Raw genomic sequence first — 24968 nt, 5'->3', positions numbered from 1 at the left:
AAGATGAGGGACATCAAGCTTTCAGAGCATGAGGTGGATCCAGCACCTGTGAAAAGAAGGGAGGAAGGCAGTGACCAGGCCTGGGCAGGGAGAGACTCAGAGAGCAACGCAGATCTGATCTTTTCAGCCAACCCAACAATGAGTGTCCGAGAAGGATCATCTATCAGAGGAGTCCTGTGCTGGGAAGAAATGTCCAGATTCTAGTCCCCTTGCCCTGCTCAGACATTGTTTGAAGGCTTCTCAGGAAGAGCACAGCCTTGCCCTGAAAGTTGGGGTAGATCCTAGAAATGCTTTGCAGCACAACCACCAGTTCTTTATTGAAGGTTGACCCTGGGGGTGCAACTCAATGGCCACCACACTCCTCGGCACCATCCCCACCTCTGTGCAGCTTCTACACACCTGGAGTTACCTAATCCTCAGCCCTAGCTCGGGGCGGTTACTCTGTGTCCATCAGTCCATAGCTGGATCTCTCGGTGCCAGTTCTGCCTAGCAGCCTGCCCACTCTATTCACACACTTCTGTTCTAGCAAATGGACATCACACTTGCTCTAGGGCTCAAGCTACCGCACTGCCCCAGTTCCTTAGGAAGAGATTCTATCCTGCTGCCTCTATCCCCCATGCCAGGAGACTGACCATGAGCTTCAGATATGGGCTCTTCTCCTTCATTTTCTCAGGATGGAACGGCCCGCTGGTTGTCTTCTTTACATTCATAAATTGAGGGTGGTCATGCCTCCCTCACAGGGTTCAGGATTAAATGTGGCAGCAGCTGTGAGTGAACCTCCTTATCCAGAGGATGATATCTAGAGATGAGGAGCGACTGCTGCTCCCTACTCAGTCAGTCTTCGGATTCACCACCGCTGCTGAGCAACCAGTGCGGGTCAAATTCCAACTGCGGCTGTGAACACTGTGAGTGATGTGCACATACCTTTCCTCATTATTTGTGTGTGGTTTTCTTTTTCTTTTGTCTTTTACTCCCCAGTAGACTGGAAGCTCTGTGAGAATTTTTGTCTTCGTTTTTCTGCTGTGCTTCCTGTGGATCCCTCAGTTCATAAAACAGGGGCCAGGCAGATACTAAATGTGAAGCAAGTATTTGTTGAATAAATAAATGTGGTCCTGTCAGCAACTCTCACAGGGAAGCATAATATTGCCTACATTTTAAATATGGGGAAACTGAGGTTGGAGGAGGTGAACTGACTTGGCAAAAATCACCCTGGTAGTCACGGCTGCTCCAAACTCAAGGTCTGACTGGCTGAGCCTTCCATATTAATTCTGCTCCTGACCACAGATTGTACAGGAGTTCTACCCAATTCATTCTCTCAAACACCTGCATGTCCAACTACTATATAATAAGGAGAAATTGGGGTGTCAGTGAGGTGGTAGACATATATCTCTTTTTCTCATTTAGTTGTCACAACAAGCCAATAAACTAGGTACTGATACTGTCCCCATTGTAGGGATGAAGAAACTTGAGCTCAGAACAGTGCCGTTGGCTGGTAGGAGGCACACAGAGCTGGGGTGTTTGGTTTCATTCTCTTGTTGTCCCTCTGCTGCAGACACTCTATCCCTCTGTGTCCAGCTGGGTGCTGCCTTCCTCCAGGTGACAACTCAAAAGACATCTCATCAGAGAGGCCTTCCTGGACCACCCTTCAAACACAGCCCCAAGTTTCTCCCTATCAAGTTATCTTCCCATTCTCATCAGAATGTGATACCACCTCATTCATTTTGGAGTTTGTCTCCCATCACTAGTACCAAGGATCTTTGCAGACATGTGCTCTTCCCCATCCCTGGTGTCTGGACGGTGCTGGCACACTGGAGGAGCGTGATGAGTGTATGCAGACTGACTGCCTCTTCCTTTCTTTTTTCTTTTTCCTTTTCCCTTTTTTTTTTTTTTTTTTTTTTGAGATGAAGTCTTGCTCTGTCGCCCAGGCTGGAGTGCAGTGGTGCAGTCTCGGCTCATTGCAACCTCTGCCTCTCAGGTTTAAGTGATTCTCTTGCCTCAGCCTCCCGAGTAGCTGGGATTACAGGTGCATGCCACCATGCCTGGCTAATTTTTGTATTTTAGTAGAGACAGTTTTCACCATGTTGGCCAGGCTGGTCTTGAACTCCTGACCCCATGATCTGCCCATCTCAGCCTCCCAAAGTGCTGGGATTACAGGCATGAGCCACTGAGTCCAGCCTGACTGCCTCTTTCTACCACGATGAGCAAATTCTTCTCTCAGGGGATGCTTTGTATCTCCTGAGCCTCATAAGACCTGTCTGGTGTAAAGGGACCTGAAGAGGAAACATAATTCATATTTCTGCAACTTAGAGACAGAGGAAAATTGCTCTAACTTTCACATCCTCTGAGGATGAAAATTACAACTTTGCTCAGGAACTCATCTCATTGTCTAACCACCCTGCCAGGAAATTCTTCTACGGATCTGACCAAAATTTGTCCAGCTGTGGCTGAAACCAACTAGGTCCTGGGTGGTCCTCAGTCATGGCAGCCGGTGAAAGAGCTCTTTGTGTCAAATGATGACACCCCACCCAGACCTCTCCATGAGAGAGAACAGTAGACTTCCCACAGGGTTACAGCCCGAGTGATTTCGCAGGCTCCAGGGAGGCAGCGCGAGTGCAGATGACGCCCCAGAGAAGCCTGGAAGATCTGGATGCAAATTCTAGCTCCTCATCTGCCTGCTGGGTGACCCAGGCTGAGTGATTTAACCTCCAGAGTTTATTTGTTCATCAATAGTGTGCACAATAATACCTGTCTCACAGGACTGTTCATAAGGGACATGATGGTTGTAAGCTGTTGCTTGTTTCTCTTCTTCTTCATTTATTTAAAAGTTGCAAACCTGGGTGGCTTCACGTCTGTAATCCCAGAGTTTTGGGAGGTTGAATCTGGAGGATCATTTGAGGCCAGGAGATTGAAACCAGCCTGAGCAACGTAGCAAGACCTATCTCAAACAAACAAACAAACAAACAAACAAACAACAATAGCCAGATATGGTAGTACATGCCTGTAGTCCCAGCTACAAGGGCAGCTAGGGTGGGAGGATTGCTTGAGCCCAGGAGTTTGAGGCTGCAATGAGCTATGATCTTGCCACTGCACTCCAACCTGGGCAACAAGTGAGACCCTATTTCTAAAAAACATTAAAAATAAAATAAAAGGTGCAGCTAACTTATAAGGGTTTATGAGTCCAGAAAAGAAAAAATGACCAGTCCAAGCTCACTGAACAAATTTAGGGCAGCGATCACAACATCTCTTTCATCACAGTTACAGAATTACCTTTGTAATTTTCCCCTCATCTCTCATCCAAGTTTGAAGCTCCCTCTGATCTCAAATCCATAAGGGAAAAGTGTTCGCTATATAGAGAGAGGGCTTTTGAACCAAATCATTTTTAAGGCACCTGATATGCTCCCAGGAGGAGGCTTGAGGCCTCAGGGCTACCTGGCTGACAAATGTGAGGCTCATTACATCTCCCAACAGCCCCACATCTCATTCAACTGAACTCGCTTCAAGTCATGCCATTCCCATCCTTCCACGGAGCCTAGCAGTGTGGGAGCCGACAATGCAAAGACTCAGAGGCGGCCAAGGCTGCAGACGTGGGCTGTCTTGGCTCCCGTTATGGGTAGATGCAGTCACATCAGATCTCCCGCAGCCAAGCAAACACAGCTGTGACCGATATTGTCACTGTTTCCACTTCAAATTAACACTTATTTTCAAAATTTTACCTACGGGCATCAGGCAAGGAATAAATCCTTAGTGCTGGAAGGCATCTTAGTTTGTCTTATAGATGCAGAAGCTGAAGAGCCCAAGAGGGGAGTGTCTTGCCCATTGATTTTACGGCAGAGCAGAGCTAGAACCCAGGCCACACACTAGCTGTGTGAACTCAGGCAAACCATCCCATTTTCTCTGTCTCTATGTCCCCATCTATAAAACAGTGAGAGTAAACTTCAGAGGCCTCATAATGCCAATGTGAATATTAAATAGGTGACTAGATATTCACTGCTTAGAATGCCTGGCATTTAGTAAGCACTGAGTGAAAGCTATTATTTCACCATTCCTCTTTGATGGGTAAGAAAACTGAGATGCCCAGATGCAGTATCAGAGAGTGAATTAATGAAAAATTAGAAATTAACACCAAGCTTTCCTGACTCCCTGTGGAATGCTCTTTCCTTCACAGCAATTAATAGGATCACAAAATGTCAATGATAAACCCAGGCACAGTGGCTCTCACATGCAATCCTAGCACTTTGGGAGGCCATCATGGGGGAATCATTTGAGCCCAGAAGTTCTAGAACCAGCCTGGGCAACATAGTGAGACCCTATCTCTACCAAAAAAAAAAAAAAATTAGCCAGTCATGGTGGCTCACACCTGTAATCCCAGCTACAAGGGAGGCTGAGGCAGGAGGATTGCTTGAGTCCAGGAGGTTGAGGTTGCAGTGAGCCCTGATCATGGCACCGGCCTCCAGCCTGGGTGACAAAGCAAGATGCTGTCTCAAAAAAAAAAAAAAAAAAAGAAAGAAAAAAAAAAAAAGGAAGAAAGAAAAAAAATGTCAATGACAGAAAGGGCTTTAGACTCTTGCCCAGTTTCTCTGTTGTGCAGCATGAAAACCAAGGTGCAAAAAGGAGAAATCCTAGCTGTGTACTGGACCCGCCTGGGAAGATGATGAGAAATAAAGATTACTGGACCCAACTCTGAACCTACAGAATTGACATCTCTGGAAGAAGCACCTGAAATTTTTTTATTTTTAACAGTTACTCTCATGAAGCCAGCTTAAAACAGACTTGTGGACTGATGTTTCTAATTCAGAATCACTGTATTATAGCATTCCAGCCTGGCTTACATAAACGTTTTGGTTGATTACACTGGTCACTCTAGGCCAGTAATCTACAAATGATCTTTATTTCACTTCTCTTGTATGCCTATATATTGATTTATAAAGTATGTGATCAAAGTACTTCACTCAAAATATTATGTTTATTATTGAAGTGACATGCAAAATATAGAAATTTTGGAAAAGAAATATATTTTATTATATAAATTCTATTTGTAATAGGATATAAATGGAAAATAAATAGAAATAGAAATTCCAACATTGTCTTCCCATCACAACAGGTCATCCTCAGCGTTGCCTAGAGAACTACCCCCAACCCTGGAGACCACAGCTCTAGAGATGAACGTATTGTTTGAAGGCATCAAGGGGCATGCCACCAAACTGCTGCTGCCCAGTCTCCTGCCCTCTTCTGTCATTTAGAAGTGCAAAGTTTTGAAGGATAAGCTAGTGTATGACCCCTGATGGTACTGGCTTCCCTGAGACAGCAGGAACTGCTGAACTTGTCCTTGAGATCCAATCTGTGTCAGGCTAACTCCCCATACTTTATCTAATATCTCCACTTCTTGTCCTTGCCCCAAGTAGTATAGGTGCTAATATAATTGGACATGCAGTGAGTCATGTCATTAGTGGACGGCCCACAGTGCATTAAAAGTTATCCTTGGAAGTGTGGTTCTTTCTACTCTGTCCACATCTGGCAGGAGGGGTGACCTGACCTCAGAGAAAGCCATATCAGCTCTGCTACCTTTCTCCCTGTCTTCTTTAACTCCAGAAATTCATTTCTGGGTTTTAGGAATTTAAAGATATGCATCTTTGGGCCTGGTGTGGTGGCTCACGCCTGTAATCCCAGCATTTTGGGAGGCTGAGGCAGGCAGATCACTTGAGGTCAAGAATTCGAGACCAGCTTGGCCAACATGGGAAACCCCATCTCTACTAAAAGTACAAAAATTAGCCAGGTGTGGTGGCACACGCCTGTAGTCCCAGTTGCTCGGGAGGTTGAGGCAGGAGAATCGCTTGAATCCAGGAGGTGGAGGTTGCACTGAGCTGAGATGACACCATTGCACTCCAGCCTGGGCAACAGAGGGAGACTTCGTCTCCAAAAAGATAAAAATAAAAAATAAAGATATACGTATTTGGCCACTTGCTTACCCAAGTGCTACTAGAATTGGTACCCAGCCCAGGGGACACTGCTCTTTTGCAGTGGTGCTTTGTTTTGCTGTTGTCTCTTGTGTCCTCACAGAAAGGTGGGGTGGCAGGCCAGGCAGATGTGAGCCCCACAGTCCCATCCTGTTTCCTCTTTGCATCATTTAGACGGGTCTCTGCTACGGTATATTCTGTACTCACCCCAGGCCAGCTGGATTCCAGAAACATTTTTCAATAAACTTTCTAACAGTCAACTTAAGTTCCAAACTTAAGCAGTGCAAATTCTGCTGGCTTTGAGTCAGATATTATTGGTAATACCACTGAATGCTTCAGTGACCTTGGACAAGTCAATTGATCTAACTGGGTCTATGTTCTTATCTATAAAATGAAGATACTTATCTGCCTTGCCTAACTCATTTGACTGCTATGTAAGATGAAATTCGAAAATGTGTTTTGTAAGCTAAAATAATCTCATCCAAATGAAAGAGAGGCAGAACCATCAACCATCAATGAAAAAATATATATTTTTGTTTGCTTTTTACTTACTTTTGTTTTTAATGCAGTGCAATTTGAAATTCAGTGGGTTTTCTTCTCTTTAAATAAAATTATCATTGGAATTAGCATACTTAGAAAACTTGGTAAAGATCTTGAAAATGGGAAATTTTATGTAAGTTGTAACCTTTCATTCGTCACTTCATGCTAACCATGTACTGAAGCCCTATTATATGTCAAACGTATTCTGCTGAGTACTGGAGAAAGATGAATAAGACACAGTTCTGCTTCTGAGTGAGCTCACAGTCAGATGAGAGGGAGACAGAGAAGTAACCCTACAATCACAGTCCAGTGCACTGAGTCCTGTGAAGGGAATGTGAACACGGTGCCTGCGGGAGTGATCAGGAGAGCTGCCAAACCTAGGCCAGGTTCAGGGAGCCGAAGTCACTGAAATACACATAGGAGTTAATAAAGCTAAAGAGGTAGGGGAGGCCAGGCACGGTGGCTCAGGCCTGTAATCCCAGCGTGTTGGGAGGCCGAGGCAGATGGATCATGAGGTCAGGAGTTCAAGACCAGCCTGGCCAGGATGGTGAAAACTGTCTCTACTAAAAATACAAAAATTAGCCAGGCACGGTGGCAGGTGCCTGTAATCCCAGCTACTCAGGAGGCTGAGGCAGGAGAATCGCTTGAACCCAGGGGTTGGAGGTTGCAGTGAGTGGAGATCACAACACTGCCCTCCAGCCAGGGTGACAGAGTGAGACTCCGCCTCAAAAAAAAAAAAAAAGAGGGGATACCAAGTAGAGGGAGGGGATTTGTAAAGAATTTGAGATGAAAAAAGGCTTTGTACTTTCAGAGCGTTATAAAGAGACCTGCATGGCTAGAGGATCTGGCGTGTAAGTGTCAGAAAGAGTTTAAGTGGGACACAGAGCAGTGGAGGCTTTAACTTGAGAAGGGGCATGCTCTGAATTCTGTTTTAGAAAGATTACTCTGGAGATGTCTTCAATTAGTTATGTACTGGAATCAGTGAGAGGCAGGGTTTCCCAAACCTGGCTGAACCATCAGAATTATTCAGGGAACTTGTATTCAATTCAGATTCCTAGACCCCTCCTACTCTGAGCTGAGTCCAGGGATGTGGCTTTTGAACACGCTCTCCAGGTGATTCTCATGAAGCCATGGCAACTGTAGTGGGATTTATGAAGCCTCCCAAAAAGAGATGCCAGAGTCCTTAGCCCCCTAACCTATGAATGTTTACCTTCTTTGAAAAAAGGCTTGGCTGATGTATTTAGAGATCGTGAGAGAAGCAGCTGTCCTGGGTTTTCCAGGTAAGCCCTAAGTCTGCTGACTTGCACCCTTAGAAGACAGGCAGAAGACAAGAAAACACAAGACAAGAGGAAAAGGCAGAGATACAGCCAGAAGGCCCAACAGGAACTGGGAGAGGATAGGAACAAAATACCTAGAGCCTCCAGAGCAAGTTCAGCCGTACCCATTTCTGGATTTCAGACTTCTGGACTCCAGAATTCTGAGAGGATAACTTTATGTTGTTTTGAACTTCCCAGTTTGCAATAATTTGTTACGGCAGCCCTGGGAAGCTAACACACCAACCAATGATAACTTAGCTTTTCATTTACTAGGCTCCATGATGGCAGGACAAATGGTCACAAAACTGAAGCAAAACAGAATACATTGTTAGATGGAGTTTGTTAAGAAAACAGCAAATAGTATACTGAAAAAAATAATTTAAACCTGAGCCATAGTTCCATCCTCGTCCTAGGCTGAGCTTTGAGCACTGCCTTCGTTTCCCCTTCCCTTCTGCTTTCATTTGATTTCAAGGCGCCATGTTTTTCTCACTCCTGGGGAAAGTGGCCATGCGGACAACCTTAAAAACAAACAAACCTATTTGTGTCTCACCGGAAGCCTCAGTCACCAGCTCTCATGGGAAAACTGCCAGTCACTGGTTGCCTTGAAAAGTCAGGCCTCTGAGGATGCAGGGCTTCGAGGAGGCAGTTTCTCTGGTATTTCACTCTTGATCCTGGTACAGGGGTGGCGCAGGCCAGAAACCACTTCATTGAGGCATCTGAGTCCTGCTGACCGGACACCAAGGAGTTTCTGTATTCATTGTGTCAGGTTGTAAGAAGAGAGTTTCCTTAATGGGTAGAGAGAGAGAGGGAAAGAGAGAAAGAGGGAGTATGTATATGTGCATTCGTGTGTATGTTTGGGTGTCCTTGTGTCTGGGCATATATAAGCCTGTGTATGTCTGTGTGTGTCTGTGTTCAGCTCCTCCCCAGGCGACATTTATTTAGGAAATAATTTTCATGATAGTAAAGAAACTTCCTGAGCATCTAATGTACCTCAGGCCCTATTGAAAACCAAGGGGACACAGAAGGAAATGAGAGATGCAGTAGCTGCCCTGGAAACCATTCTCAGACCAGTGGAAAGACACACAGTGTAATGTGAAAGTGGAGGAAAATGACTTTGGGCTCAGACAAATCTCAATTCAAATTCAGGTGCTGTCCTTCATCAGCTGAGTGATTATTAACAAGTTTCCTAAGCTCTTAAACACTTTTAATTCTTTATCTGTAAATGAAAATAATACTATCTACTCTCAAGGTTGTTGAAAGAATTTCATGAGTCAATATGTGCAGAGCCTTTGATGTAGTTCCTGTTACAAACTAGTTCTCAGTAAAAGGGAGTCACTGGTATTTTACATGTGTTACAGTAGAAGTAGGCAAAAGATCCAGTAAACACAACAGAAAAGAAGGAACTAAGGTAGCCTGGTGGAGTCAGGAAAATCTTTTCAGGGTTGTCACAAAGAATCAGGAGGCTGCCAAAATGGCTAGTGATAGGGTTTAAGAAGAAAGTTAGAGTTGCATCTGGGAGAAAGGGTCATCAAGAGTCCTGGCTTCCGTGTTAAGCTTGACCTGGTTTCCATGTCAACCTCTACTGTGTAGGTTGTGGGGAAAAACCTACCTGGTTTTCTAATTAATGCTGATTGAGAAATAACACTGTGTCCTCTAATTTTATACTTAGGAAATAGAAACTATTTATTCAAATAGTGCAGTGTTTCGCCTTATAGAATCATAGGGCACACAAGCCAATCAATTAAAGAATTAAGGTCTTACCTACCCTTCAGTTGGGGAAGGTGCACTCAACTACAAAGATTTTCTAAAACACTGATTTTTATCCTGCTTAGGTCTAAGACAGAAATGAAAAAAAAAATTTATACATTTAACATTTATCATTCTTTTGCTTTAAAAATACCATATTATCACATTTTCTGATTGGTATGAGGCCATTTTTATACATTAGTTATTCAATGGCACCATTGATGGACCCAGTTCCAGCCAATTACCAATGGCAAAGTGCCCCCAGCTACATAGCTCACAGGGGTCACGTCTGCCCTTGTCTTGATCATGAGTCTCTTCTTTAGCTGTGTGTGGTGTGTTCTTGTCAAGCTGAACTGTGGCTCAAAAAGTGCATTTGTACATGGGATTTTGTCTCATTTTAGTCCTCACAATAGTCCTGGAAAGCAAATATCATTATCCTCATTGTAAAGAAGGCTCCAAATACAGTGAGCAACTCACCTAAGAATGTGCAACCAAGAAATGGCAGATTCAAGCTGGGTTTATTTGACTCAAAGTCTAATCTCGTTTGCACACCAAAGCCTTTTCTATTTCCATTAATTCACTTATTTATCCACTAAACAGATATTAGTTGGGTCCACTGCGTGGTCTCCATGCTAGATGCTGAGCTCACCACATATGGCGTTGGTGCCTCTTTCACCTATTTTGGTCCTCATTTTATCCCGTGAGATACAGCAGATTGTCTACTCCTTCAAATGCCTGAACTTGGCTATTGGAGGATCACTCTCATGCCCTACAACAGTATCTCTTATGACCTGGTTTCCAGCTACCACTCAATCCTGGTCTCTTTTCTCTGAATATGCTTCATCTATCAATGCCCTTACAGAAGTATGGTGTTCAGATTCATGTGGAATTATCAAAAATTGCCTTGACCCATGCAGAGCCAAGACAACCTGTTTCTGCTCATTCTGGAGCAGCTGCCACTAACGAGGCCAAGAAGACTGCAGGAAGATGGACTTCTAGTCTGAAGCAGTGTTCGCTTCCCATCTTCACAGTGATCCCCTTTACACAGGGAAAATTAGAATGAGGTATACCAAAACAGAAAAGCATCACCAAATGTGAAAATCATTCCAAGCCTTGGAACCCACATACATCTGAATTTGTTTGTTTGTTTGTTTGTTTGTTTTTTAGACAGAGTCTCACTCTGTTGCCCAGGCTAGAGTGCAGTGGTGTGATCTCATCTCACAGCAACCTCTGCCTCCCAAGTCCAAGCGATTCCGCTGCCTCAGCTTCCCAAGCAGCTGGGACTACAGGTGCACACCACCATGCCCAGATACTTTTTTGTATTTTTGTAGAGATGGGGTTTCACGTTGTTGGCCAGGCTGGTCTCAACTCCTGACCTCAAGTAATCCACCCACCTCAGCCTCTCAAAGTGCTGGAATTAATTTTTTTTTTTTTTACCAGCTCAATTCACTGAGCTGCGTATTCCACAGTCTACTGTTTTATTAGAACTACCTCCAAACACTCCAATAAATCTCAGTGGAGTGCTCTTCTGAATGTTCAGCCCAAATGTTCATGAAAGAGATATGTAATCACGGTGCTCCATGTTTTTAAATAAGATGAGACAAGTAAAGGCACGTATTCCATAATTCATGAAGTACACTCTTTCAGAAAACTTTTTTTTTTAAGAATTTGATTAATAGTCTAATCATTGCGCACAGAGATTGCTTTCCTAGAAGCTAGAAAATGCATATATGTTTCAGAAAAATGCTGAGGATCCTTTCAGCGGCCTTTCCTCATCTAGGATGGGGTGGTCCGGAAATCAGAATGAGAAGGCAGGCAATGCACTCTCCTTTGCTGCTTTCAGCAGAAATGCTTCTGTAAGAGCCTGAATTAGCCAAGCATTAGGTCTGTTCAACTGGTTACATCCTTAGATGGGAGAGACAGCCTGGTGATCAGCCCAGAGAGCAGTCAGGCTGGCCTGGTATTGACTCCAGGCTCTGTCACTCGCAGGCTGTGTGCCCTGCAAGGGAGTTAGCATCTCTGAGCATCGGTTTTCAATTTTCTGGTTGTGAGAATTAAGTCACACAAAGTACACAAAATTCCAGCTTCACAGCAGAGGCTCAATAAATGGCAGCTGCTTTTGGTTCAACATTAACCAAGTTACCTAGGTAGAAAGTCACTTTCCACTCTTAAAGAAAAGTAGACAATTACATTTTTCCCTAAATGCCTGGGTAGAATGCCAACATTTGCTGAGCCCTGTGTCTGTGTAGCAGAGATCAGCTAGGTTCACACACTTAATACTCACACTATCTGTAGTGGGTTGCATTGTTGCCCCTAAAAACATATGCTCACATCCTAATCCCTGGAATCTGAGAGCGTGACCTTATTTGGAAAAATTGTTTTTGCAAATGTAATTCAATTAAGGATCTTGAGATGAGGAGACCATCCTAGATTATCTTGTGGGGGACGGGGTGGGGGCACAAATTCAGTGAAAATGTCCTTATAATAGACTCCCAGAGGACAATGCAAGGTAAAGATGGAGGCAGAGATTGGAGTGATGTGGCCACAAACCCAGGAATGCTGGGGCAACCACTAGAAGCTGGAAGGTGAAGGAATGGTATCTCCCTGGAGCCCCCAGAGGGAGAATATCCCTAACAGATTTCAGACTTCTAGCATCCAGAATTGTAAGAGAGTAGATTTCTATTGTTTTAAGCCACCAAATTTGTTACAGCAAGCCCAGGAAGCTATCATCTTGTCCTTGCTCTGTGGGCACTATTGAGCAAGAAACTTCAGAGAGGTTAAGTAATCAGCCTAAATTCAGACAGTACACAATGGAGCCAAGATGCAAATCCAAGCCTCCTTCACATGAAAACACATGAATTTGTTTGTTTCTCCTATTGAATGGTTATGCTTAAATGATCCACAAAGTCTCTTGGATCCAGAATGAATTATTCTTACTCAGAAATGGAAGAGGTCACTGGGAACATCTCAGTCACTCCCATCCAACAAAAGATGATTTTGAATAAATCCAGTAATCCCAGTTTCTCATGGGGTATTCCATATTGTTAGCACTAATAGATATAAACATAGACAGATATTTATTTGAGAGAGCAAAGTATTTGGATAATTCATTCCTAGTGCCAGTCCAGGGTAAAAACCTTTTTAAAAAGCTATGCCATAAGGGAAAGTGGAAGAATCAAACAAACAACTGAATTGAGAGCAAGAAGATCCAGGAGTTGCCAGCTGCCTGTAACAGATATGGGTCAAGTCTTGGCCTTACCACCAACTTCCTATTTTATCCCTAAAAAATCATTAAATTTTTCTGGACTTCATTGTCTTCAGCAGAAGACGTCGGAGCTGTAACGTGTTTTTTTGAACGGCTCTTCCAGCAAGATTCCCAAGGACCACCTTTAGAAACATTTGTCAGATATATCTAGATCCCGAAATATACATCTAGCTGGGGCTTGTTTCTGTGGCTACCTTGCCAACAGTCATTGGTTTATTATATAAAGTCCAACAGAAACTTCAAACATCCCACTCAACCAAACATTAAACTGAATACAAAATCCAGGGCCATTTTGAATCTTAGCTGTCAAGGAGGGCTTCATTTTCTAGGCATCAATTTGTCATCTAGTCTAAGCAGGTTTTTCCTACATAAATAACCCCGAACATTTGACATCACTTTGCAGCTTGCAAAATGCTTTCATCCACACATAGTCATCGATTTCCACCCTGTGAGGTAGGGAGGCATCATCTCCCATTCACAGAGGAAGAAGCTGGTCAGAGCCCGTGTACCTTGTGGAAGCAGAAGGAAGAACCAGGACTAAACTCAGGCCGTTCTACAGACAAAACCTCTGTTCTTTCCACTGTAGTTTAGTGCCTGCTGTTGACAGGTGGGCCTGAAAAAGCATTATAATAAGACCTGTTTTTCGAGTCTATGAATTAGAGAAATGGCTCTCATTTAATAAGTAAAGATCCCTATTTGTCCTTGAAGCCAGTAGTTTTATTTCATTTTTCCTGGAACATGGGAGACACTGTATGGAGATTTAATGACTAAATGAACAAATGAAAGACAAAATTAATTCATTGATGTGGGAGTTGAAGTCGAAAGAGGAAAAGCAACTTGCCCAGAATCACCCAACAAAGAGTGCCAGAACAGAATTCATTTCTAGATGCCTCATTGTGAGTGCCATATATAACCACATCTCTTTTTTTAAAGGCTTACTTCAGTTATGTTTAATGATGAGAAATATATCTTACATAAGATCCTGGACAATTTAAAATTATAAAATTTCATAATATAAAGATGTGTGGCATACGCTCAAAATCGCTGTCTTCTTGAAATAAGTCTATGGGATACTGCAGAAGAACATGTCAGGATTCACTGGAAAGTCTCCTAAGAATATATCTGTGCTATGGTGTGGATGCTGGGTCCACAGTTTAATGTGTTCATCTGTCTCTTGTGCTCACTACTTCCTCTCTGTTCCGGGCTGCAGGCCCAACTCCTTATTTTTTGTTCCCTTCAGCCTAACTGTTCTGGTTATGTAATTGTTCCCTTCACCAGGAGACCTCAGAGGTCACTCACTACAGCCTGATGTCAAGATGAGGGCATCTCGTGCTAATTAGACAGTGGCAGACGGCAGGCATTGGCCCCTTCTGCGTGATGCCAGCCACGCAGGCTTCTCTCTGCAGCTCAGGGGGCTGGCATTGAGGATTTTAAGAGCAGGAGAAAATAAAATGTGTCCTTGTGGCAGCTACGGAAGGAGCTGCTGGCCTTCTCTGTCCCCCAGGGGAATATCAAAGGGGAAGAATAGGGAGCCCTTTTGCGGTACTTGGAGCTTATCCCAAGGGCGGCTGCAGTATTTGGGGCTGGGGTGAGAGGGGATGTGGGATTCATGGAATTCACTGCCTGTGCTTAGCCTTATCATCTTGTCCAGATACAATCAAAGCATGCCAAAGATTAATAGGTCCTAAGGGACCAGTTTTATACCTTCATTTCCTCCTCAGAGAGAGAGGAAAGGAAATACCCAAGGTCACTCGGTGAATTTCTGGCAGAGTTCTGTCCAGTCCCATTTGCCCAGAGTGTTCAAGGCTTACTCAAATCAGCACCAAATGTAGCAAGTAAAAGGGCCTCAGGAGTAAAGAATCACCTGTTAACACCTGTTAGAATTAGGTTGTCTGTTCCCTTCTACATCACTGAACTTGGCAAATCTCAGGCACATAATACATACACCCATTTCTGCACAGTCTACCAAGTGTTATTTTTCAAAAATTGAGAAGAGGAGCCTGATACACACAAGCTATTCAAAGTCTGTTTGTGCCTTTTATGCACCTGTCTTCTTATCCCATCCATCCTTTCTCCTTGCTTCTGACCTCATCTCATCTTCCCAAGACACATTCCTCATGTGCTTTTCTCGTGTCACAATGCTGCCACATTTCTCAAAACTACACTTTGGCCCCTAACAACTCCGACCTCATTAGCTCTAATTTCTTTGTTGTCTAGCCCCCAGGAAACCCTGGAGGGTGTTCTTCCTAGATTTACCCACTGAGGAGAGTCAGCAACCATGATCTGGGTGTGGCTGTATTAAATTGGAGTCATTTACAAACGATTTTTCTGATTCAAAGCATCATAAAAGAAAATTCGATACTGTAGTGGCCAGGAAATTCAAATTCTAGCCTTATTGACTTAATTGGTAACCTCGAAGTTCGTCTTTCTCTTATCTTGGTCTAATTTTTTTTTCATCTCTTAAAGGAAGCAGTGAAACTTAAGTTCTGGCATCAGTGTTATATAAGCTTATGAACTGGAAGAGATTATGCAGGTAAAGAAAGAGGCTTTTCTGAATTAATGATGTCTTCCATCAAATCCATCACAAAGAAATTCATTCCCTAGAGAATTATTCAGCTAAGCAAATGCTATGTAACCATAAGAAATGGCATTGATTTTCTTAATGTCACAAGCTGTAAACTAATTTATAAAAAAAGGAAAAACGAACTCTCTTAGTCCACTGGGAGCCCTTTCTCTGGTGATATATTTTCTTCATCTGATCACAGCATCTCAGATCAAAATATTTTGGGCAACTTCTGAAAAAGCTGAATTCTGCAATCACAAGAATGTTTGAAGTAGAATTTTGTCCTACTCTCTCAATCTCATTTGATGCCTCCTTTATCAACTTTCAAATTTTCCCAGGATTTTCTTCCATCGTTCATGCATTCTCTGTATCTCAAAGGAGGAGCGAGTGCTTGTGTTGTCTGAGATTAACCTGGCCTCTTAACTCTGCATCCCAGTCATTAACTACCCACCCTTCTTTCTAATTCTCCCAATATCTTCCTCTCAATGGATTCCTTTTAAATTCCTCCCTCCCACACTGCAAGAAACTCCAAGTGATCTCCTCAACAGGAGATGAGCCAACTTTCTCCTCTGCTTGTTGACAAACACCTGTAAAAACCTGGCCTTATTCTCCTGAAACAGGGGCCTCCTGCCCCGCATCAAATCTGACCCCTTTCACTTTTTACCTGGATTCTGCACTTACCCCTGGCCCATGACCCAGCTTCCAGACCTGCTCCAGCTCAGCCCTCTTCTCCATACCACAGCCAGAGTGGAATGTCATTTCCTTAGGTCAGTCCCTGCTTAACAGCCCCAGTGTTTCCTCATTGTTTCCAAGAAGCCCACACTTCCTGGCTTCTGTCCTATGACCTGGCACTGTCTGGCTAAGTCTTGTATTGCATTTGCACATGTGCCTCTGTTAATTCACACCTTCCTTCCTTTACTTCAGAGGGGAAATGCCTAGGCAAGCTTTATTAGCATTCTTAATGTGGCTTATATAAGCAGAGGTACCCTTAGCCCACCTGTCACCAGCCTGTCTTTCCATGAACCACGTATATCCCAGGCATCCTTAGGAGAGCACAGAAGACTGCACCAAACCTCTCCAGGCTGGCTCTCTCCACCTCCAACCCACATATCAGAAATACCAGGCTTGCTGATGGTATCTGTGTTTTTAATTCTTTCTCATTTTTTACTTAATGTTTACTCTCTCTACAATTACTCTCTTGAATGTTAATTTTACTAGTAACAGTGATAACAAAACTATAATTAATACTTCTATTGTATAATTTTATATCACATTTATACATTATATTTTTAAACTAATTTTTTATTTGAGATAATTCTAGATTCACATGCAATTATAAGAAGTAATACAGAGAGCTCTCATGAACCTGTACCCAGTTTTCCCAGTGGTAACATCTTATAAAATTATAGTGCAATAACCCAACTAGAACACTGACACTGATAAAAGCAAGATACAGAACATTTACATCACCACAAGGATCCCTCCTTTTGCCCTGGATAGCTACATTCACATCCGACCCAACCCACCCCTCCTCAACCCCGGCCCATGAATATGTTCTCCATTTCTAAAATTTTGTCATTTCAGGAATCTTCTATACATGGAATCATACAGTATATAATCTTTTGAGATTGGCTTTTTCAATTTGTTTTCCACATTTTTATTATTAGTATAGGTAAATGTGATTTTTTTTTATGTGTTGATCTTGTGTCCTGTGACTTGATGAAATCATGTATTAGTTATGGAAACTGGAAGAGGGGGTTGTTTGGTGGTTGTTGTTGTTTTTCAATTTTTGTAGATTCCTTGAGATTTTCTTCAGAGAAAATCATATCATCTGCAAATAAAATAGCTTTTTGTTTTGTTTTGTTTTTCCAATTTGTTAGGCTTTTATTTATTTTTCTTGCCTTATTGCAGTGGCTGGAAATTCCAGTACTTGGATACAAATGATGGAAATGTACATCCTTGCCTTGTTCCTGCTCTTAGGGGTAAAGCATTCAGTCTTTCATCATTCATGTAACGTGTTGCCTCCTTGGAACCACCATATAATCTGTCTGGAACTCAGTTTTCTAATCAGTAAACCACAAAGACTAGATTTGGTCCATCAGTGAGTTACAAAGTAAAGTCTCTAGGAGATAATCCTGGGTCCATGTTTTTCTGTTTTATGCTATTGGTATTTTGATAACATTTAGTATGAAAAGGAATGCTACCCTTTAAAAAAATATTTCAATATTACTAAAAGAGAAGACTTTATGATTTTTCTGATTCTAAAGTCCCCTGATTCTGTGGTCCCTTTGCAACCTTGATCATCATGGTGATGCTTCAGTTTGTATACTCTCTATGGGGCACTTTTGCTTCATTCTTTCATTTAATTTTACCTATAATCTTAAGTGTGATGGGTGGTACTGCATTATTGTGCACTGGAAGCAATTAAATTTAAAGACATTAAGTGATTTGTTCAAGGTCACACAGAAAACAAAGAGAAATTGCTCTTCATTTCGCAATGCTCATGAGACCAGAAATATACACAATTAACATAGATTTAGTATATCTGCTCCTATGCAGGCCTGTCAATTTACAAACTTTGGCTGGGCGCATACTTTGTGCCAAACATAGTACAAGAGAATATCCAGCTTAAGGGGGAAGAAAATGGAAATTTAAGGCACTGAACTCCTTGAAGACAGAAAACATTTCTGACCCATCTCTGGATCCTAGCACAGTGTCTAGAACACACAAGCACTCCATAGACAGTGAATAAATCAATGATCTGCTAATGCGTGTGCTATGTGACACATAAATGGCTCAAATATGCATTCTGGGGCTCTCTGGAGGAACAAGCGTTGAACTGAAATTTCAGAGCTGATAGGATGCATCTCAGAGGAAGCTCTAAGAGAGCATCATTTGGTGAGAGGAAGGCTGACATAGGAGAAAGGTCAGATTTGAGTTTGAGCCCCAGTTTATCGAGGTCTATATCTCTTCACTGTGGGACAGTTACTTAATCTCACTAAACCTCAGCTTCTTAATTTATACAATAGGAAAGAAATATTCACCTCAAGTGTTATTAAAAAGATTTGTGCTCATATAAAGAAGTAACAGACAGCTTAGCTTGTAATAGATGCTCAGTAAAAGGTATCTCTGGCCAGGCACAGTGGTTTATGCCTATAATCTCAGCACTTTGGGAGCCCAAGGCAGGTGGATCACTTGAGCCCAGGAGTTCAAGACCAGCCTAGGCAACATAGCAAGACCCTTCTCTGCAACAAATACAATAAAATAAATTAGCCAACATAGTGGTGTGTACCTGTGGTCCCAGCTACTTGGGAGGCTCTGGTGGGAGAATCATTTGAGACCTGGAGTTTGAGGCTGCAGTGAGCTATGATCACACTACTGCACTCCAGCCAGGATGATACAGTAAGAACCTGTCTCAATTTTTTTTAAAAAAAAGACACCTAAAAAGGTTGACTCAGGAGCTGTCTTTATAAAACTGAAGGATGCATTAAAAAAAATAGGAGTGGCTTTAAGAAGATGTATGTTTAGTTTTATTTAAGCAGCTGTTTCTGGTCTCATTCAGAAATGTCCCCAGTAGAGTTTTCCATTCACAGGGAGTCAGGTTTGGTATTACCTACATTTCTCTAAGTAATTCCTGCTCAAGGAACCTCGGCCATTAATCAGGCATACGTGGATAAGCCTTGCTGTTCACTTCTTTCAGGCCAAATCTGGTTTGAAGTATTTAAATTAAAGCATCTTCTTTCAACAAAAAGTCTTGTCAGTTGGCTACTTGAGATTAAAATATCTTTATGAAAATTGTAAGTTGTCAGCTCCAGGAGGACTAGAGATAAAGCAAGCTCTCAACACGGCTGCAGTCCATTTGGGTTTCAATTGACTTGTTTTCTTCTGAGCTTTGATTTAAAATCTGTGCCCTGTCTGAATCATCGACCACTACTCCAGAGGGGATTCTAGACACAATGAAAGATGAAGAAGGGAAAATTCAAGAAGATCTCAAAGTAAGCTGCCCAATATTGCAGCTCTTTCCCACCTGAATTTGTCTGCTTGGAATGTGCAGTGGCTTCACCCACATTTGTGGACCCCAAAGTAACAGATGATTGGACATAATCACCAGACTGTGAATCAGGAACCCTGTGTGAGCCTGGGCAGCGACCTTTCCTTCAAGGGGTCACAGCCCCCTGCAAGAGGAGGCTGCACAAGTGAATCTCTCAAATTGCTTGAAGATCTACATTTCTCTGAACTTCGAACTACCATGAGAGCTTCATTTTTCTCTTCCCTCCCAGCAAATGTGGCCAGGCATTGGGCATTGAGTCACGTATAGTTTCACAGAAACCTTTGTCTATCCTAATATTCTGAGATTAAAAGAAGAAAATGAGAATTGAATTCCCTGGTCATTAAAATTCCTTCCTAGACAACTGAGTTCATATGCACTTGAACGAATTATCCAAGAATCAGTGTTAGTGCTTAATTGGAAGACAGAGAAAACCACAGAGTCTGACAAGAGAAGGCAGATAAAATAGAAATGTCTCCAGGCATTGAAAAGTTTGACAGGCAGAAGAGTTTGTGATTTGAAAGACAGCTAATGCTGTACGTGAGTCAGCATCAGATAACTAAAAAAAGTTAAATAATTAAGCTTATATAATAGCTATCTGATTGTATATCTAGACTTGGATTTAATTAACATTTCTAACCTCTCTTTGTCAGCAACTATATATTATTAAATTTAAAAGTGAAGAACTCTAATTATTTTTTAAATTATTCATTCTACAGCATATCAATGAACTTATTTCCAAATTTAGCAAACTATTATCATTCCAATTCCCGCAGCCCCTGCAACACATAAAACTTACAATTAGTTTTCTAAAAGAAAAGAAATTTGATGATGTGGTTCCCCATCACCATTTTCTACAGGTAAAATTGAAATGTAAATTATATCATTAATTTAATTCATCAGAATATTTACTGTATGACAGGCCCTTTTCTAGACATGGGGTTGGGAGTGTGAGGGAGATATTGTAAATTTTAACCAGACTGACTTGTCACCTTTGAGGAGCCCCCAGGCAATAGGAAAGACAGGTCATTAAACACCATTGAAGGTGAAGGAAGTATGAGATCTGCAAACAGAACAGAATAAGGCTCCCAGGGTCTGGCAGAACAACTAGGGAGGAAGATAGGAAGAATCTCAGGGATTGAATCAGGGCCGAGTAGAAGGTGTCCACACAACATCATAGAAGATTATGAAGGTACATTGCTGCAAAGTTGATCACAAATCATGCCTTAGTACATAATTTTAATTTACAAACTACTTTAGAAAAAGTGGATGTCTACTCAACATTTTCAGAGGGCAAATAAGATATAAACCTAGATTGCAGAGCATTAGATGGTAACGTCTAAGTGCTGGAGGCATGATGTGGGGGAAGAAGGGGAGAGCACTGACCTGGATCTAGAACTTGAGGGATGGACAAAATTGAAAAGTGAGGAAGAATTTGGCGGAAAGGTGCTAAATGTTGAATGTTGCTGGTGCTGAGAGTATAAGAAGGCATAAGTTACAGCCTGAGGGTGAAAGACTTTGAATGTTAAGCCAATCAATTAAGATTTTATTTGTTGAATTTCTACAAATCTACAACAACCATATACCCAATAAACGAGTATATTCAAATTTTGTTAAAAAATGGTGTTTCTATTCTACTTATCGTACTCCAATGAACCAATAAGGTGACCTTCAAATTTGATGTTCTCTGTTCATTCCAGGTATACATACATCTTCAGTTTCTCCTGTTTTCTCAGTGTACTTAGTAATCATACCCTCTTACCCTCTCAAAATATCTTGGATGATAAATTATTTGGACACCCTAGTTATACCTTCAACCACCTCTCCTGTCATCTGAAAGATGTGACCACATTCTCTGGGGGCTCTGGCCTATGGAAGTTTGGGCTCCCTGGCTTTGTTTACACTTTGCTTTCCTCCAGGTTAGCCTCTAGTTTATTTTGATACTGGCCCCCATACTTTCTCTCTTTTGGATTTGATGTTTGCATATATGGCTTTACTCTTTTGGCCTTAACCTCAGTTGCTTTGGAAAGGGCTCCATTTATAGCCCAAACCTTGCTCAGCAGGAGTGGCACCCCAGTCCTAGCTTTGCATCTGTATTAAATGCCTCAACAGGCAGGCCACGCACCAGGAAGCTAGTAGCACAAATGGGAATATTTCTAAAAACAATTGGATTTTTGGTAGTTTTTACAGAGCATTCACACAGTCAATTTAGTTGAAATTGCTTTTTATTTTGCAGCTGAGTTTTTGCTTTTTGTTTTTATTTCAGATGAAAACATGAAAATCATTGCGATGGATAGGGCCTCTCTCCATTGTAAAATCTTCCTTTTAACCTGCTTGGACCCCATCCTCCCACCCCTGATTCAGTAGGTCTGGGGTGGGCCCGGGACTGACCCTAACCCTCAGTATGAAATGGGTGAAACAAAAAGATATATCGATGAGGCCAAAAGAGTAAGAGGTCATCTAGGGATGGGTTTGATCTTGGAGGGTGTTATTAAATTTGAACAAGGCCAGGGGAGTAGGATTTAATTGAGTCTAATTAAGGGTGGGTGTTGTAGATGGGGAATAGAATGAAAGCGCCACCTGCTCTGGGAATAAGGACTTCTCTAGAAAGAAACTACATATCCTCACTGGTCTCATGTTCTCTAGTTCTACAAGATTGGGATATAATTCTGTTCCTCTACCCATCCTGTCCTGGCCATGAAACAACACTTGGCCTTATATCTTCTCCTATTCTGTGGACTTTCTAAGAGGACTTGGACTACCACCAGAAGTACTCAATAATACCAGCACAATTTGTGCCCTTTTACTTGATTTCAACTCTTTCCATATGTACTAAATATCAAGGAAGATGGAGAAAAGGAGGTATTGTCATTTACCATATGCCAATAGCTTTACGTCTTCATTCTAGGTGCTTTACATAAATAATAACCTTTGATTATCATAAAGATCAACACTAGCAGGTGATGTCAATTATCTCTTATTTTAAATGAGAAAACTGAGGCTCAAAGTGTTTTTGAGAAATCGCTTAAAGAACTACTAGTAAAAGTGGGAATCAAATGCCAGTTCATTCTAGTGCAACACACTGACTCATAGAGCTGCCTCTGGAAGATTCTATTAGAAACAAAAAAGTTCAATAACCTTTGGTTCCTGCACTCCCAACAGATTACAATCTAGCAGGGAAGCAAGTGCACATAAATCTATCCTGAACAGTAGCAATGTACCCAGAAAACATACTGCATAACCCTTCAGGATTCAACTCAAACATCCCATTGCCTAAGAATCATTCCACAAATATTTCCGTCACAAGTATTGCTCTCTAGTTTCCACAGCATGAGTGTGTGTGTGTGTGTGTGTGTATGTGAATATGTAAGTGTGTGAGAGGGATTTTATATATATATATATATATATATATATATATATATATAAAGCACTTACCTGCTTTTGTAAGTTGTAATTACTTGCTTATTTTTCTGTCTTCTCAACTGAGCATGAATTTTTTGGAAGGAGACAGGAGGAAGATGTGTGTTAGGAGGTGGTAATTAATCACTATGTCCCCAGTACAAAGCACAGTATACAGTACATAATTAACAAAACAAATGTCTAGTGAATAAATATATGAAACCGAGAGAGAGAGAGAGAGAGAAATCAACGGACCTTCTGTATTTGTGAATGATGATGTGTCCTATGTTAAACTGTCCTATACTCTAATTAGACCCCCTATTTTGACATTTTAATGTACTACTAGAAAATTATATGAAATATAACATTATCATGCTAAGTTCTCTTTCACTATATTTTTATTCAAGGAATAGTCATTGAATGTCTTAGAAACCAGTTCCCACCTCAGGTGTTAGGAGTATAAATGCAAATACAATGAGAGTCATGTCCTCAAGGGACTCGCAGCTGGTTTAATGACTTTATGAAGATGCATGGCACAATTCTGTCCCAATGGTAATCCTGTTTATGGGGTCTGTGGGCTCCATTTCTTAACTAGCTTGTGGCAGTTATCACTTTGCCCAGCACATAGAGGGTGTGCAGAGAATTCTTGCCAATGGGGAGGGCTGCACGCTGCTCGGCTGTGGGGTTGCATCAGTGACGGAACAGGAAAAGGGAAGGGGAATCACCCTATTTTCTGGAACATAACCCACCAGGAGGACTTTTCTGAGTGTATATTTGGGTACAGAATCTTTAGCAAAATAATATGGAATGATACATTTCATATGCTATAACCAAGTTCTCTCTGAATGAAACAACGCCCCCTGACACCCTCTCACTGTTTCCCTAAGGATTTTCCTGGTGTGTGGGTTGGAGTATAACACAATTTGGGAGCCCTTCCAGATTTTCCATCTCGGCAAGCATGTATATGTACTCACAAACACTAGCAACAAAAAGACAAAAAAAAAAGCTCCACACTTTTTAAAGGAAAAAATGAGAGCTCTTATTTTTCTTTGTTCTCAGGAACCCAATTCTGGGTAAAGCAAATTTGCTGTGAATATGGAAGCAGCATAATCAGTGCCTTGGACATTGGCTTATGTGACTGTAACTGAGGGGTGGGCCTCTGCCCTGCTATGAGGGGAAAGCCTTCCTTCTGGTGCCGCTGGGTTACAGGAAAAATATGCTTGAGGTCCAAGGGGAGCATGTATCCAGGCACAGATGGTACATGACGTGGCAGATCTTGGCTGGAGAAACTCCAGCCAGTTTTAGTTCTGCTGGTTGGGACTCCAGGAAAATCCAAACTCCTACTTTGCCAATCCAGGAGGTATCATCACAGCCTTTGCTTCTGAATTAAGCAATGAAGCTTCCTGGAATGGGAAATACCTCATCAAGAGAATATCGACCTAAAAGCAAGGCAACCAGTCTCCTCCAAAAAATAAAAATTTTAAACAATAAAGCCCAAGGAGTTTATATTTTCCCATTCTTTACCCTCTGAAGTGGTAGAAAAGACAACTGGTTTACAACCATCTTTGCTTTCCATGTCTGATGCTGCAGCTGCTGCCATGGAAGCTGAAATGTAAAAGATAATAATTCCCTACTAAACCTACAAAAGCCTTTCACAAGCTTCCCTCTGCTTCAGTATTCTCTCAAAGCATCTCAAAAGACAGCAACTTCAACAGGATTTTTTTGAAACAGAAAAACAGCCAGGTACCCCGACAGGGGAAGGGGCCTGGAGGTGCAATCCTGACATCTGAGTCCAGGTTTTGCTACTAACCAGCAAATCACTTTACATCTGTGAGCTTCACTGCTCTCATCCATTAAATGGGATGACAATCTTACAGCATTGCTGTGAGATGCTGTTCATCTTTATCACCTTTAAAGTTTAATGAAAGTGCTAGCTATTATTAATGATGGTGAAACAACCACTACTCGTTTAAATGTCATCTCCTTTTCATTTCAGGGATTCTTTTCCCTGCTGCATCTGCCTGCTTATCAGAGGCTCCTGGGATTCTGAGAGTGATCTTCTACAGGAAGCCGTTGAGAAGGGCATTGGGTCTTTTGTTACCAGGCACAATGAAGGCAAGTTGTTTTTGAGATTTTA

This window comes from Pan paniscus, chromosome 12 (assembly GCF_029289425.2).
Source record: "Pan paniscus chromosome 12, NHGRI_mPanPan1-v2.0_pri, whole genome shotgun sequence".
NCBI lineage: Eukaryota > Metazoa > Chordata > Mammalia > Primates > Hominidae > Pan > Pan paniscus.
The sequence above is the reverse complement of the archived record's forward strand: the minus strand, read 5'-3'. Positions refer to the sequence as shown.